We start from the raw sequence: 17,392 nt of genomic DNA, 5'->3' as shown, positions 1-17,392 counted from the left end.
TTCTTGGAAGAAAAACAGATTATAAGGGCAACTATTATCAGTTATTATCATTATTATCCGTTTAAATTCTGCTTTCCAGGCATATGAAGTAGCAAGATCCCAGAGCTGCACACCACGTGCAGCAGTGGAACTTGATCCTTGCTGCAGGGTGAGCTGCTATTTGGACTTTGTACTGCCTAAGACAACATTTCCATTCACAAGTGGCTTACAAGACTTGAAAATGGAGTTTTAAATCAAGCAGATAATTTGTAAGCCCAGTACAAAATCCCTGAGATGTAATTCTGATATGTCCTCAAAGACACAAGGCAGAATAACACTGTTCTTAGCAAATTAATCTCTTGGTGTGGGAGTTCACCTGGACTTAACTCCTGGAATATTTGAAAATTTTATTCTTACCTTTCAGGCATTATTAGCAAAATAATGTATTTCGTGTGCAGTTTCCTTTGTTTGTTGCTTTTGCTTTCTTTTCCTTCCACATTGGAAATTTGAAGAAATAAGACCAAAAGGAAAACTGCATTTGGCAAATGAGGAGCTAAGTGTACCCATTCCTGAGCCATGGTCATGGAGCAAGGAAGGGCTCAATGTGGGCTGCATTTTGGACCTCATTGCCTGGACCTGAGGACTACTGGAGACCTTGGCTGAAAAGTGCTCCTATCCCACATTGCAATTGCCTCTGGCTGCAAAATTAACAAACAAGATTTTTTAAAAAATGCCTTATTTGGACTCATTGACCAGAAATGCTTTCTCTTCAGTAGGAATGCTGATGTCAAACAGAATGTCTTTTGCCTCTGGCTCTTCCTCTTGAGCATTGCACAAGACCCTACAAAAACAAAACAAAAACAAACAAGCAAACAAAGTATTTCAGGTTATTTGGTCTCAGGCATCATGGTGGTCTGCAGTGAGAAGTGAACGTTTGCAAAGCCCAGAGCTCCTTTTTCCTCTGTGCTGTCCCCCACTGGAGCTCTGGATCTGGCCCAGCTCCCCAGGCTCTGTGAGATCTCCCAGGCCTAAAGTTCAGCATGGAGGGAAGATCCAGCTCCTCCCCTGGAGATAACCAACACGTGGAAGGGTGATGCTTCTACCTGGACCTTGTGCCTGCCAAAAGAAGCCTTCTAAGAGAAATAAACTCCTGTGACTGTACAGGAACAGCAGGGTGACCTTCCCTTGGGCCTGCCATTCCCTTGGGCCTAGCAGAGCTCAGGAGGAAGGTTTTTCCTTCCCAAAAACTCCCATTATCATCCAGCAGAGCTCAGGAGGAAGGCTTTTCCTTCCCAAAAGCTCCCATTATCTTGGTGAGAACAGCACTGGGTATAAAGCTGGTCCTTTTCCCTGGTGAAATCTTTCAATCCCCCTGTCCAAAACCTCCACAGGAACCCCTCCAGATGAACATGTGGCTGGATGAAGCCCATATCCCTTCTGAGGAGGAGCAAACCTGTCATCTAGAGAAATTCAGTGGAAGATCTCTTCAAGGATCAACTACAGAGGGCCTCTAGGACTTACAGCACAAGGGGAAAGCTGGAGAAAGCGAGCAAGACATGGATCCAAAGTGGATCCTGCAGCCTGGTTGTCTTAAGTTATTGCTCCACAGCTGCTTTACTTTGTGCAGGGGCTACAGATTATTTTGCATAGGAAAATGAGACAACATAAATGAGAATTAGTCCCCCAGGTATTGTTTTTATCACCCAAAAAACAAGGCTGGATTCTGGTTTGGCTGACCCTGAAGGCTGGAGAGGGACTTTTCTGCAAAGGCATGCAGTGGTAGGAGAAGGAGGGATGGCTTTAAAATGATAGAATAGATTTGAATTGGATATTAAGAATAAATTCTTCACTTTGAGAGCACAGGTTGCCCAGAGAAGCTGTGGCTGCCCCATCCCTGGAAGTGTCCAAGGCCAGGCTGGACAGGGCTTGGAGGAACCTGGTTCAGTGGAAGGTGCCCCTGTTCATGGCAGGGGGTTGTAATGAGATGATCTTTAAGGTTCCTTTCCAACAAAACCATTCTGTGGTTCTGTAATGACATTTCTGTCACATAAATTCTTTTGGGACCAGGTTGCCACTAAAGCAGCTGACAAGGACAAGATGGTGCAGGACAAGGGACAAGACTCATTTTCTCACGTTCTTGTGAGCTATTTCTGCCCAAAAGGAGAGGGACACGATAACATCACCTGCTGCAGTCCCAGCCTTTGTGAGGCCTGGGAGGAGATGTTGATAATTAGGCTGTGACTCATGGTGCGAATTTCTGCTCTAGCGCTCTGCTAATTAGCGCACACTTCCTGATCAATGGCGGGGTAATTAAGAGATTAGGGTTAATGGGTCAGAGTCATTGAAGGCTCTTTCCTCTATGTCAGATTAGTCCTGCTGTCATTAGCTTTACCTTTCCAGGCTGCTGGGTACAGACAGAAAGAAGCACCCACAGCGTCAGTGATGAAGCTCCAGGGACCAAGACGTTGTCAAGGGAGTTTTGCTTCCACGATTGCGCCAAAAAACAAACTTTAAACATAGTGAGGTCTTCCAAGTGATGCTTTTCATGTATCCACGGAATCATTTGCTTCTCTGCTAGAAGGCAGGCAAAAAATGGTTCCTCTGCAGGATTATTCCAGTGAAGTGGTGTGAGGGGACCTATTTTGCTTCAGCAGGCTCTGTTCAAGTAGCAGCTTGTCTGAGAAACAGATATTCACCACAGGCCAGCAGTGTTCTGTTCTTGCAACCAGATCTGAACCAAATCTTGACATTACATTGACAGCTTCAGTCTTTTAAAGTAATTTTTCCTGTTTTTAAGGTTTAAAGAAGAGTTAATGGATCATGTAATGTCATAGAATCATAGTATCATTAAGGCAGGAAAAGACCTCCAAGGATATTAAGTCCAACCTTCAAGCAAATGCCACCATGCCCACGAAGCCATATTGAGAAGTGCCACATCTACAAAGTTTTTTGAACACTGACAGGGATGGTGACTCCACCACTTCCCTGGGGTGGAGTCACCATCCAGGGACTCCAGAGATTTTTTTCACACTTCCTCAAGATTTTTTCCAACACCGTTTAAATTCCAAAATGATTCAGTTGCCTTTAAAGCCTCAATTTTTTTGTTGTTGTTGTTGTTTCCAGGAGTCACAGCTATGTTGTAGCCTCTCTTCTGGTATATTTGCAGCCAAGCACTAAAACAACCAACATACCTGGCAGCAAAATCTAAGGTCTTCCCATAAGGATGTACAACTCTGGTGTGACAATTTTGGGGACATGAAGAGTTTCCTATCCAGCACATTAAACATCTTGATTCACCCTTTGCTGCTCATGCAGCAGGACTATCCTTCACAGAGTTATTCCAGTAACACAGCTCAGGCAAAATCCTATTTATTTGATAGTAGTGGTCCCATTAGACATCCCCAAATAAATCTGACTATATAAAAGGAGCAGTGTTAGCATCTGAGGCTTTTCTGTGCTGTGTGCTGCTCTCCTGTTTCTCTGGAACCTTCACCCCTCTCCTGGTGCTGCTCTTGGAGCTGCAGCACCTTCACCTCAGTCTTTTTAAAGCACAGGGGATGGAAAAGCAGAGCTTTGTGTATCCACAGATGTTCTCCATTGCCAGGCACATATTTTCCATCATCAAATATGCCATGGACAGAGTCCTGCTGCTTTCAGGGTTTTGAAAGTTATTTGCACAAATTCACTGGGACAGCATTCAGGAAAAATGTGACCATGTGTTTATCTTGTCATATTTTCCCTGAGATCACTGCTGTAAACCAAAATTCTGGGCTAGATGGCCCTTGACTAGTCATTTTTAAGTTGTTTTCTACAAATAAGTACAAGACTTGTGTTTGCACTCTCTGATTCCAGCCCACAGTGCACAGGATGAGCACAAGAGTGGGATGAGAGAGGATCAGGCCAGTGCCATCCCTCAAATTAAAGGAAACAAACATGTAAGAACAGGATGAACATGAGAGCAGCTGTACAGGATCACACTGATGGTCCACATGCAGCACTGCCAGCAGTGAGTGAGCAGAATATGGGAGCCTTCTGCTGGGACAGCCTTGAGTGACCTGTGAGTCACAGAGCACTCATGGGAGAGGCTGAGGTTGGAGGGAAAGTCTTGGTCTGAGCAGCTTGGAAAGTGAGGTGCATCAGCTGTGGACATAGCTGCTGGCTGTTCTGAATCCTGTTTCTTCTACACTGGGTCTCAGCTGTTCAGTGTGAAGGTCTGACCTTAAACATCAGCAAGGAAAATGTGCAGAAATGCATAGGGATCTGTGGGAGTGTGAGCAACAGGGGCTGAGGTGGTTGTGTATAATAAATCAAGGCAACCCCCATGAAGGGGAGAAATGATGCATCTGACTCCATGGATATCAGAAGGCTAATTAATTACTTTATTATACTATATTATTCTATGCTATATTACGCTACATCTAAACTGAATCTGCACAAGCACTCAACTCTACTGAACAGAATCTCATGACTGTCACCCGACAGTCCTGACACACACACCTGGATTCAATTGGTTAATGAAGCAAAACACTCACACCAGAATCTAATTACCAATTCCTTTTAGGTAAGTAATCTTTTACAATGTATTTTACTTGTGATCAAGAGGAGCAGCAGTTGAGATAAGAATTGTTTTTTCTTTCTTTGAGGTTCTTCGCTGCGATTCTCAGAAATATTCTTGGGAGGTTGTGCCTTGCTTTTCTCTGTGAAATGTGGCCAGGAGACACTGGAGAGGATAAATTGGGAGAGCTGAGAGGGCTCAGGGCAGAGGACAAGTTCACCTCTGCAAGCACTGAAGAGGTGTTTGGTCACCTTCAATCCCAGGCCCAGAAATGTGGGAAGCATCTGGGGGAGGTTCTTTAACCTGCATCCATGACAGAGGGGCAGAGGTGCTGCTGACCCATTTTTGTTATAGCTGGCCAATAAACCACCAGCCCTGGAAGAAAAGCCAGCCCAAAATCCCTGCCCTGAAAGTTTGATATATGCCAAAATCTCCTCTTGAAACGCTAGGCAAGATTTCCCTACCTGGACATGTCTGCTCTGATCCCTCAACCCCAAATTCCCCAAATAGTTTAGACATTGAAAAAGTGCCTGTTTGCATTTGCTTAGAACATTATTTCTACCTTTTATGAGCAGGGTGGCAGTTTTCACAGGGAAATAATTCCAGACAGAGTTATTAAAAGATTAAAAAACACACCCAAAAAGGAAAAAAGAAAAAAAAAAGAAGAAGAAATCCAGGCTGAAAAAACAAATATCTCTACCAGTACTTCAGGGCGTTTCTCATAACATCTTGCTTATGTTATGAAGTCTGATTTTTTTTTTTTTTTTTTTTAGAGGGGGTGAGGTAGATTCAATTACTTTGCTGAAATTCATATGACCTGCTGATAAACCAGATTAAAAGTCACCTGTTGAAGCCTGGGAGTCCTGCAGGAACCTCCCCAGCTCTGCAATCTCGTTGGTTCCTGTGCTGACAGGAGAATGCCTGGGTCGAATTTCCAACGTGCTCACGCCTTGCTCTGGTGCCAGCTCAGAGCTCACCCCCTGTGTGGTGGACACGTGTTACCTGTGGCCTGGCAGGTCCCTGGGGCTCGTGACTCCTGGCAGAGCTGAGTCACAGCCCCAGGTAGTGCTTGCAGGTGTGTCACCTTGTCCTGGAGAGGAAAGGTGATGTGGTTGCGAGCGGCTCTGTTTGAACTCCGGCTGAAGAATTGAGATATCAAGGAAGTGAACCTGAAAACCCTGCAAAAATTCAAAAAAACCAAAACAAAACCAAACCCCCCAAACCCACCAAAAATAATATTAAAAAAGCATGAAAAAGACAGAAAAGCTGAGATTTAAAGTAAATCTCGGTGGAAACTCAGAATCTCTAAAATGATGAAGGATTTTAAGGCACTTGTGTCAAAATTTGCTGTGCTGAAACCCACTATAAACAGTATCAATATTACTTTCCATGGAATTCTTCAAGGCCAAGAGGGATAGGGCCCTGAGGAAGCTGATCTAGTGGGTGGCATCCATAGCAAGGGGTTGCAACTGGGTGATTTTTAGGGTCTCTTCCAACCCAAACCTTTCCATGATTCTCTGACATTCACATTCACTGCTTCACCTTGCTCATCTAGGATGAGATATTTGCTCCTTTTTAAAGTAAAAAGTGAATGTACAACATCAAGCAAGGAAAGCAGATGTATTTATAGAGTTACTGATGTTTGCTTGAGCCGGCAGATGCTGGGCATGTCTGAAATATCTGCACTGTTTTGTTTTGTTTTGGATTTTTTTAAAGTCACTGAGTCTCCTGGAGATGAAGTCACTGTCAGAGGTGACTTCAGGACACAGAAATCACCTCGAAGCTCTGTTGGACTTTTGCCTTATGTCTGTACCAGGTGTTCTGCAGCACAGTTTGCTTTACACATACTTCTGTCTCTTGAGACACCCGGGACCAAAACAAAGCCCTGTGATCCCCTTTCTGTCCTTTGGTCATTAAAATCACAGTGATTCCTTACAGCAGGCGTGCTGCAACTCAGGGCTAAATATGGTTTTAGAGGAAACTCAACATCTTCACTTGGAAAAAAAGCCAAACAACCTCTGCCCCTGCCTCCCCCGTAATTAAAGTTTGAAATAACGAGTGGTGTTTATTAACTGCAGCTCTCAGAGCTGATGTCACCGAGTTGGGGTCCGGGAAATCTCTGAGTCATGAGGAAGGTGCAGAGCCAGGAAATGTCAGCAGAAGGAAAAGGAGTAAATATTAAGGTGAAAGATGTTAGAAGCTGAGCAGCTTGCTGTGGGAAGCTGGACAGTGCTCAGAACAAACTGTGGCCTCGGGTGAAATGTCAATATGCAGCTTGGTTGGCAAATAAAAGCAGAATATTTGCCTGTGATGATTCCCTAAGGATGTAAAGGAAAAGGAAAGCAACATGCTCAGGTGAAAAATGTGTATGTTATGATTGGCTTTTTGCAAATATTCAAATGAATATTATGTGTTGTGTTAGGAAGTTATGCTGTATTAATTCTCTTAAGTAGTGTGGTAAATATAGTTTTAGGTTATAACAAAATGTTAAAATAGAAACTATGCTATGTAGGACCCTTTTTTTCTAAAGAAAGGACTCACACTGAGATAGCAGCCACAGGACACCTGAATCTTTCCGAGAAAGAGAATTTATTGCTCCATTATCAGGAGAAAAGGACTTCTTCCTGCCTCACTCAGCCCTGAAGACACCATCAGGTTTCAGAGGAAGAAGCTGACCCTGACCAGACAGAATCCTTTGTTTGAATGGAATTTATGCATCATGTATGAGGTGTATGAATATGCAACAGGTTATTATTTTTAAGGGTTAATCCTCTGTCAACATGGGTCCTTTTTTGGGCTTATTTTGCCCAGAAGAGGTACCTGGACTGTCTGTAACTCTTTGTTTCTATTGTCTTATATTGTCCTAATCCAGATTGTCCAAATTATTATTACTCTAATTGTATTACTATTTTTATAACCATTTTATTACTATTAAACTTTTAAAATTTTGAAAACAAGTGATTGACTTCTTTCACACTCATAGTGACCCAAGGCCCTGTATTGTTAACTGTCCTTTTCCTTCACCAGTTCAGATAATTGAGAAAGCAATCAGTGCCTCTGTAGGGGGATGGGGAACCCATTTCCATCTCTGTTCATTTTCCTGTCAGACCCAGCCTTGCACTATGTGGGTTGGGACTGGGCTTTGGTGTCCCAGTGACTTTAAAGGCTCAGGACTTGGGCTGAGAGAGTGGTTTTGGCATGAATCAGAGCTTCAGGTGGGCAGAAGCTTGCTGTGGATTCTGCATTTATTCAGCAAATGATCACAGGTAAAGAAGATTTTGGAAACATATTTTTTATAAATCTGGGTGCAGGCATCTTTTAACAGTCATTGCCTGCTCAACTCCACGCAGTTTTAATTTTTTCTTCCTCATTTTTACCCACTGTATTGGTGGCAGGTGTTTTGTCACTAAATAAGTAGAAGAAAGGGGAGAATCTTGGGGTGAGAAGAGAAATCAAGGACCCATGAGACCCTGATGCTCTGCACTGAGTATAAACTTAGACTGGGCTGCCCCTGTTCCAGGTGGCTTGGTAGAGTGTCTGAAAGGCAGACTGTGGCTTCTGAAAAAAGTTGAAGTAAACCCACAGAACCAAACCACGAACAAACCCCAAGGCTATTATTTTTTAAACTTTTCTCTTATTTTAAATTCCAGTTTTCCCTCATGAGGTCATCTTAGTTACAGGGGTGCAGGGCTTTGTATGGACAAGCAGAAGACAAGGGAAGAAAAGATTTGTCGTCTCCTGTATCCGTGAAAAGAAAATGTCTGTCTAATGACTTAAGGTAAACCTGGTGTGTTTCTGCTTGATCTGGTAAAGAAATCAGAGTTTCACTTCACTGTGGCAACTTTGCCTGTGGTCTGAGATTGCTGTCACTTGCAGCACCATGTGTTTTTTTGATACAAAGCTTTCGTTCCCCTGTGCTGAAGCACGGCAGAATTTAATCTGATTTCACTTCTGCAACTGCAGCCCTGGCTGGGGAAATGGAGTGTGAGCACAGGGAGAGCCCAAGACTTTGGTTCCTACACTGGATGTGCCTGGCCATGGAGCAGAAAGGCCACATTCACACTTTTCTCTCCACTCCTTGTATGTGGCAGCACACTGCAGCCTGTGATGAGGAGGAAGCTGCTGGTTTAACTTTCCTTTCAGATGAGTTCTTTCACAGCATGACTCATTTTGTGCCCATCTTTGCCATGTTTTTAACAGCTTTTTTTTTGTCTAAAATAAAAACTCTTTAGCCAGGAAGAACATCTCTTGCCTCTGAGGGATGTGTGTGTGCAGTACAGAGGTGATGGAGTGGTGTGTGAACAAATTTAAGAGGGATGTCCCAATGGAACTGGCCTGCACCAGAAATCGTGAACCTTTTCTCCAGTTTCTCAAAGTTACGGAGAGAAGCTTTTTAATAATATTTTTATAATGCCCAGCCTCTCAGAAATCCCAAAGTTCCTGCTGTGTCTAGGCTGTCATCTCTTTTAAACTGAGCTCTCTGGATGTAAATGGGTTGAGGCAGATGGGAATTGCAGGGGCTGTTACCAGACCGTGCTCTCCTGCTGCTCCATCACATGTGGCTCCATCCCTCACTGCAGCTGCACAGTCTAGACAACCTGCCCTTCCACAAGGTTCAGAGTCAGAGAATACAGCTGCACTTCATGTGCCTTTCTGCTCAGCCTCATGCATTTGCATTTTTTTATCGTGGTTGCTTCTTGCCTTTTGTCCTCGTTCTGCTCTTTTGAACTCTCTCTGACCTCCTGCAAGGCTTATCTCTGCCTCATGCCAACCAGTGATATGCTCTGGGAAGCTGGAACAGCTGACTCTGGATAAGGCAGTGAAGGTTGGCATAATCTCTTGTAAGTACGTCTGGAAATAAAAACTTTGAATTAAATCAGGAGAATTCAGCTGTTTGCAATTTCCCCATTTTTGGCTAACTCTGAAGAAATCTTTGTCCTGTTTTAAAGCACAGTGGAAATGACTGGAGGTGCTGCTTCTCTTCAATTCATCATATCTGAGAGAATGAAAGTGATTTTAAAATCACTCCCAAAGGGCTTTATTCCCCAAAAAGGCTGGGATCAAAGCCTTTTGCAGAGTAGTTCCAGAGACTCAGATTAATGCTATTTACACGATGATTAATGATTAAAGGAAAAGTTTAGCATTAAGCTCTCTGGTGCATTAATGACTTCATGTCGCTCCAACATTTTGGCCACCCTGCAATCTCAGTTTTATCTCTCATTGCTGTAGCCCAGTTGAAAAAATAGAGCCATGGGAGACAGCAACAGCGTTTGTGGTTGTTGTCTCTCTAGTAAAGAGCCTAAAAATGTGACACACCCTGTATTGATACGTGGTGGGAAGGTGAAACAGGACCAGACTGGTCACAGCTGCTCATCTGTCCTTCTGAAAGGATCAGCCACACACAAGGGGCTCCTCAGTGCTTTTATTTAGCCTGCAGGACACTCATATTTCTTACCACGTGATTTTTGAAATAAAGTCAGCACCCATAAAATTGTGCTCTCTGCAAAAATAGAGGAGAAAAAAAAAAAACATTGAAGGCTGGGCTCTCCTTCTGCCCCACCAGGTCTTCAGGTCTTTAAGTGGTGACACAACGTGCATCAATCCAAATTTAGTTTCTGTTGAACTTTTTCCCCTTGTTTGTTTCCATTATGGGATGTGTCATCCCAAAACTGACACTCCAGTGTCTGTTTTAAGGAGGTGTTTGAGTGAAGACCTGCCAGGCAGGGAACAGGGTGTCCTGAAGGAGGAATTGGGATGTGGATGGAGGCATGGAGTTGCATTATTCCTGCAGAAAAAGCTGTGTGGCTGGGGAAGGGTAAGAAATCACAGCAGATGTAATCCTGTCCTGATTGGAAAGGGTATGAGAACATTATGCAGAAGGTGAATGGAAGCTTAAAAATCAAGGGAAAATGGGCACCATCTGATGTGTTTTGGATGGAGAAATCTGGGGGAATAGGCAGGAAGAGCAATAGGGATTCACGCTATTTTCATTCTGATGTTTAGGACTTGGGTGTCTACTATAGAACTATTTGTATTTTTTAGTGTAGAATTCTGAACTTTTACAAATATTTGCTCCAAAGTGGGACTTCCCACTTTCTTCATCTGCTCCTGACCTCCCAGAGATGATGTGTCACCTCTGCAAGTCCTTTGCAGATGGTTCTGTCACCCATGGGTGTCTCAAATGGCCCTGGGTGCCTCTGTGCTGTTGGAACAACCAACTGCATCAAGCTCCTGGATTTGGTCCCAGCCAACTCCACAAGGCAGAAGGGACCACAAGTGGGATTTTTGTGTCTGAGAGCCTCAAGGCAGCTGTGCTCTCACACAGCTATGGGTGAGAGCAGAAATAAAGGCCAGGAGGGAAGAGCTCTGGCACTTCAAGCAGTTCTCTACACTTGTTCTGTGATTCCTTCCTCATTTCACCTGTTTCTTGCTTCAAGCACTGGTGCTGATACCAACATGGGCCATGAAGAAAACTGTGTGTTTTGGGCCTAAAGTTTGTGTTGGAATGACAAATTTCCTTCCTGCCAGTCTGTGAAAAAGTCAGAGGAGGACAGAGTGCAGAAAACACCATCAATGGACACCTTCCCCACTTTAAAAAGTCATCCCTGCTATTTAGTGGTTCTGTAAAACCCTGGAGGGTGGCACTAAAGTGTAAATTATAGCTGTGACACTTAGACATGTTGTGCTGTGGCTGTTGTTTGAAGGCTGGGAAATGGAGCCTCCAGGGCAGAAAAGTTGAAATCTCAGATTTGGAGGGCACAGGAAGGTGAAGCAGAGACGAGTCTGAGTCAGTTTGTAGCTTATTCCTGCCCTGGCTGGGAGCTGGGCTTTTCCATCACTGAGATACATGATGAAGAATTAAAACTAAATTAATACCACATCTTTTTGAGGACCTGCAGGTGAAGGTGCCAGCACAGCTTGTGGGGATTGCTGCTGGCAAGGCTTTTGCCTTACTTTTGCACTCTATTGCCCAATTGTTTAGGGATGGTGTTGGCAATAATCTCACCCCATTTCAGGGCCTTGATTCATGAGCTCAAACTCACCCCAGGTATGAGACATCCACGTGGAGCTGTGAACATGAGCCAGCACCTACAGGACCACAAGGCTGCCTTAGGGGTTGGCAGCTGGAAGCCAGCCAGGTCATGTTGGTTGACACTGGGTGTCCCCTTCAAGGGACTTCCCCACCATAAGGGTGGCAAAAGTGGAATTCTAAGGGCTGGATCCACAGGGATAACGAGGTGTGGTGCCTCCTTTAGCACTCAGCCACCCACAGGTCTTTATGGGGGCTTTATTTGACTCACCTGCACCCAGAAAAAAGTGGCTGCTCCAGCTAAAGCTGAGAGAATCTGTCAGAAATTTCTTAGGAAGCTGCCCAGGAAGCCCCAGGGATGTCTGGCACATCAGGAACAAAGTGTGAAAAGGCAATCTTTGCTCTGAACTGATGTACATGGGGCTTGAACATTGGCTTTGAAAAATGAGGCTCCTGACCTTTGTCACAACCATTCCATGAACTTAAAAAAATAAAGCTACAGCTTTAATTTAATAAAATAAAGCTCCTTTTCCCTTCCTTTTCCCCCTTCTCCTAGCTAAATTGCTTTCCTTATTCATCTCAATTTTCCCAGACTTTTCAACGCTGCAGCTGAGAGCAGTTTTCATATTGAACCATTTCCACTGACAGTACCTTCCTTCCAGTGAAATCACAGCACATTCCCTTTGTTTTCAGACTCATAGACAATCACATTTATCTGCTCACTGCCCTTCAATAGCAAGCAGCTTCTAATGGATTTCTGCATGAGGACTGTACCCCCTACCCACTCATTGAAATTCAGGGCACAGAGTCACATCAGTACACTGGGTGGTGGAGAATATCAATGCACACAGCCTGGAGGGGGAACTGGCAGAGGGAATTTTCAAATTTTCAGTGCCCAGCAGCAAATGGAAGTGGGAATTCCAGTGCATCAAAGCACTGGGATATAGTCATGCGCTTCAAACCTTCCCAAAATGTAAATGGGATGGACATCTGTCCTCCAGTCACTTCAGGAGACAGGCTTAGGGGTTTAGATAAAATGAATGTTGGAAACTTCACTACTTTTCAACCTCTGGTTATAGGAAAAAAGCAGCTTTCAGCCAGCAGCTGGAGTGCACTGACTCCTGTGCTGGATCTGAGGATCAGAGCCTGGGATGCAGAGCTACACCTCATGGTTAGAGGGCCTGGATTGATGGTCGAGAGACCTGGGCTACATTCCCAGCTCTGCCTTCTGGATGACCACAGGCATCTCAGCTCCCCTCTCTGTGCCACACTTCCCTCACCCACGAAACAGATCCTTTTCCTGTGGAAAGTCATTTGGGATGCTGCTGGAAAACAGACAAGAACAGATGAACTCATAAGAAAGGATGAGAGATTTTTAAGACCCAACAGAGAAGGATGCACTGGATGGAAGGGATTTCTCTCAGAGGATGTGGACATGGTTCAGCTTCCCAACAGAAGTGTCCTGTGCCATATGTGAGGACCTCCCACCTTCCAGCTGCCACTCCGAAAGGGAATAATTTTCCTGAAGCTCTTATGTCTCTTGTATTTGTGCTGCTTAGATGTTTCAGGACAGCCAGAACACCTCACCTGGCTCTTGGCAGCTCCAAGTGCTTGGTGGAGGCAGGTAGCAGGAATTGTCTCCTTGGAAGCAGGAGGCTGGGAGACACCTGCACGTAGAGAAGGATCTGCTGCTTAAACACAGGTGTCTGCTGTCACTTGAGATGTCCCCACATGGGGCAGGCAGATATGACAGAGGTCTGGGAGAGATCCATGCCTTGAGGAGGAGCAGCTGGAGAGCTACTGGGAAGGTGTGGTATGGAATTACATACAATGCTTATATTTACTCAGCTGAGTCCTTGTGTCACCTTGGGCGCTGCAGGTCACCCCAACACTCTGGTGCCCTAAAAAACAGATGCCTGTTTTAAAGTAGTCCCTAAAAACACCAGCTGGGCTGTGATTGGCATGGAACCCCTAAGGAGACCAGCCCAACCAGATGCCCTTAGTGAGATGGCCTCCTTGACTTTGAGATGGGTTTTCCTGGTCCAGGCAGTGAGTGACATCTGTAATCAAAACCACCAGTGACCAAACTCCAGTTTAGAAGTAACCAGGTTTCTGCTCCTCTGAACTAGGAAGGCTGAGCTTAGGGAGATCTTCTGGTAGGTTTTGGGGTGAGTTGCTTCATCTCCCTGTGCCTCAGAAGGAGATGGCAGTACTTGACTCTTTCTTATCTACTAGGAGATAAAACTCCTTGTTAAGAGGAGCTATCTCTCAGATAGACAATTTGGGCTGCACTTATCAGAACTTTCTTGCATATCCTGAAGTCCCCTCTCCTTGTACACACAGGGTAACCTTGCTGTTACTGAAAAGGAATATTTTTAAACATTTTTGTTTATTTTTGCCCTGGGAGAAGGGATCATTTCTCACAATATTTGCAGACAGCCCTCGCTAAAAGGAGGTCTGATCTCAAGCACAGTCTCCAACCAGAACTATAATTCGAGTGGTGATAATAATAATAATAATAATAATAATAACAAACACAGCAATAACCATGCCCAAATATAGCACTTGGCACTGCTTTTCCTGTTCAAATCCCAATTCCTGTGACTGTCATTCTTTGCACGCTTCCAAATGCTGGCATTTGGAAATGGCAGCCGCTTCCAACAACGCCTTTTTGTCCTAAAGAGATTATTTCCAGCCGAGTGCTCTTCAAACTGCCATGCTGCACTTCATCCCTCCAAGGTAGGGATGGGGACAGCGTGTGACTCATGCCTCTCATATGATCCTGGAAAGGGAATTGTTGGTGCAGGCTTCAGCTGGGCTCTCTAATTTCAGCATGAGCCTCCTCCCTTTAGACAAAGACAAGTCCACTCTCATGATTTCATCTTTTGGCTCTATGAGTTCTCAACAGATCCTCTTTCCCCATTTTTCTTGCAGTGCTTTCATCAGACTTGCTCTGTTTCTTCTTGCAGCCACCAGGACAGGAGCCAACCTCCAAAGAGCCTGGGCAAACTGTGTTTCTCATGAAAGGAACATTGCCCAGTTCCCAGAAGGTCTGGAGATGCTGGACGTAGGGCTGTATTGCAGGCAGTTGAAACAAGAGATGTGGGATCAGTAAAATGCCATTATTTTCTTCCCAAATTGGTAAAAACCAGTCTGAAATACTCTCATTTCCAGAACAGCTGTCCCTCTCTTTAAACATGTCTCTAAATACCTTATTTTGGTATTTCTAGTCCAAAGGAAATATTTTCAAATTCCTGGATTTAATAACGTTTCTGTTTGTTTGGGTTTGGTTTATTTTTTGATTTTTTAAAAATTATTATCTTTTGTTGTGGGTTGTTGTTATTTTTTGGCAGAGTATTTTTCCATAACAATTAACCTGAATCTTTCTGAGCTGTCAGAGACCATCTGTGTTTGGGTTTAATGATATCAGGCTCCCCTCTACCCCCAGCCAGGCACTGCTTTCCCCTCTTTTACTGGATGAACGTGGACACGGTGCAAGTCAAGGTCTAGGGTGTACCAAGGAAAATGTTGTCTATCCTGGAATGTTGCCTCTCAGCTGAATAAAAAGGTCTAAGACACTGGAAAGCACTTTTATGAAGTCCCTGTATAATGAAAATAGGCAGAACATGAGGTCAGCACGACCCAAGCAAAATGCTTCGTTTCTGCTTAACAAAACAAAACAAATGGGTTCAAGTGATTTTTAGCAGAAATTGAGTGGTTTGTTTTCATTTTCCCCAAGGGTAAAGAGTAAAACTGTGTGTACATGTGGGAATTCAAATTTGCTGGCAAATGATATGAACCTCCAGCTATACAGAGACTGTATTTTCCATTAACCTAATGCACAGAAATGGGTAGAAAATCCTTAGGCTGATGGAGTGATAGGATTTCTCAGATATGCTTGGTTTCATGAGCATTCAAGAGAAATTAATGAAAATTCAAAAAATTAAAAAGCCTCTTTATCCAGGAAGAAGAGCAGATTGCCAGCCTCCCTTGCAAACCTGGAATGCAATTAGGAGAAATAAAATTAAATCAACAACGACCTCCTAGATAGGTGGGAATGTGAAGGGCCAAGGACAGTAGGGAAGAGGGAGAGGAGAATCCAAGAGGTTGAAGGAAGAAATGGGAGGGGATGGACTCAAAGACAAATAAACTTCTCTCCCTGCACTGTTTTGGGTAGGATTTACTGGGCAGATGAAGGGGGATGGACAATGCTAATAATGTTTTCATCCCTTTTGCCCCACTGTGGCTGGTGTAGCTCACACTGACAGCATGGCATGATCGCACAGACCCTGCTCTGGGCTGGAGGGAGGGGATTGATCCTTCCCAGGACTCACAGACAGGAGCTCCCTGTGGTGTTGTGGCACTGGAGTGCCTTGGCCTTGCTGTGAGGCAAACAGAATCACAGAATGGGTTGGGTTGGAAAGGACCTAGGTTGCTCCAAGCCCTATCCAACCTGGCCTTGGACACTTCCAGGGTTGAGGCAAGCACAGGTTCTCTGGAAAACCCATGCCAGGGCCTCACCACCCATGCCAGGGCCTCACCACTCTAAATTCACACTGTAAAATTTCTTCCTTATACCTAATCCAAACTTGCCCTCTATCAGATTATTGGCCACATCCAACACACATATGACTGCCAGGATTTATTGTCTCCCTTCTCAATCCAAGCATTTTCAGTGCCTAAAACCATTGGGCAGGGTCTGGGCATGATGCTGTGATTACAGTCACCTCCCTTTGATCAAGGGAAAGCAGTGGTTTAGTTTTTGTAGCTGTAACTGATATTCTGGATGTCAGGTGAAACAGCAAAGGCTCAGACATGTCTTTGCACTTCAGCACTGAAAGACCAACCTGTCAGTGTGAGCTCTCTGACTCCTTTTGAAATGCTGGTTTTTAAATAGTCACAACTTTGTAAGCCAGAAAGGAGCATCATGGCAATCTAATCTGTCCTTCACACCTGTCAGAAGACAAGTGACTCCATCCTGTGTTTTCAGTCCTGCAACATGGTCTTAGATCAGCATTCCTTGGCATTGCAGTTGAACCTATGGCCTTGTCCTGATTGCCAAGCTGATTGTATTCTATTTGCCATCTGTATGGCAGTTGTCTTCTGTTCAGTGGTCAGTTTTCCTTATCTCTTCCACAACCCTCCCTCGTGGGGGGACACCTGCTGATAACAGCTATTGAATGCCACTGCATGGCTGATAAGAACTACAGCATCCCACTGGGAGATGTGAGCCCAGAGGGAGGAGCCAAGCATTCCTACCTGGATATAATCTGGAGATTCTGGAACACCAGCACAGCTTCTCCACTGGATTGCCCAGAGGAACAGCAGCTGCCTCTTCTTCCACTGGATCTTCAGAGGCAGACTGCACCCTTCTACAGGATCCCTGCTCCAGCAGAACCACCCCTGACACTGCAGGATGGCTGCAGCCACATTTCCAATGGGACTGCTGCCAACACCCTGACCCACAGGCTGTGTTCTGACTCTGTCAATGTTGTTTGGATTTACTGCATTGTTTATTTTATCTTTTTATCTTCTTCCCTAATAAAGAACTGTTATTCTTCCTCCCATATCTTTGCCTGAGAGCCCCTTAATTTAAAATTTATAGCAATTTGGAGGGAGGGGGTTTACATTTTTCCATTTCAGGGGAGGCTCCTGCCTTCCTTAGCAGACACCTGTCTTTCCAAACCAAGACAGGCCTAGAAGAGGAAAGATCTCTCTCCCCAGGCATGGAAGGACCAGAGAAGAGATTTGAAGGCTTCTCCTGATCTCTAACCTATATTCCCCTTCCAAGGAGGTGAGAAGGAATTTTGGACCACAAAAGCTGAATT

Source organism: Molothrus aeneus, chromosome 5, assembly GCF_037042795.1.
Source record: "Molothrus aeneus isolate 106 chromosome 5, BPBGC_Maene_1.0, whole genome shotgun sequence".
NCBI classification, from domain to species: domain Eukaryota; kingdom Metazoa; phylum Chordata; class Aves; order Passeriformes; family Icteridae; genus Molothrus; species Molothrus aeneus.
The sequence above is the reverse complement of the archived record's forward strand: the minus strand, read 5'-3'. Positions refer to the sequence as shown.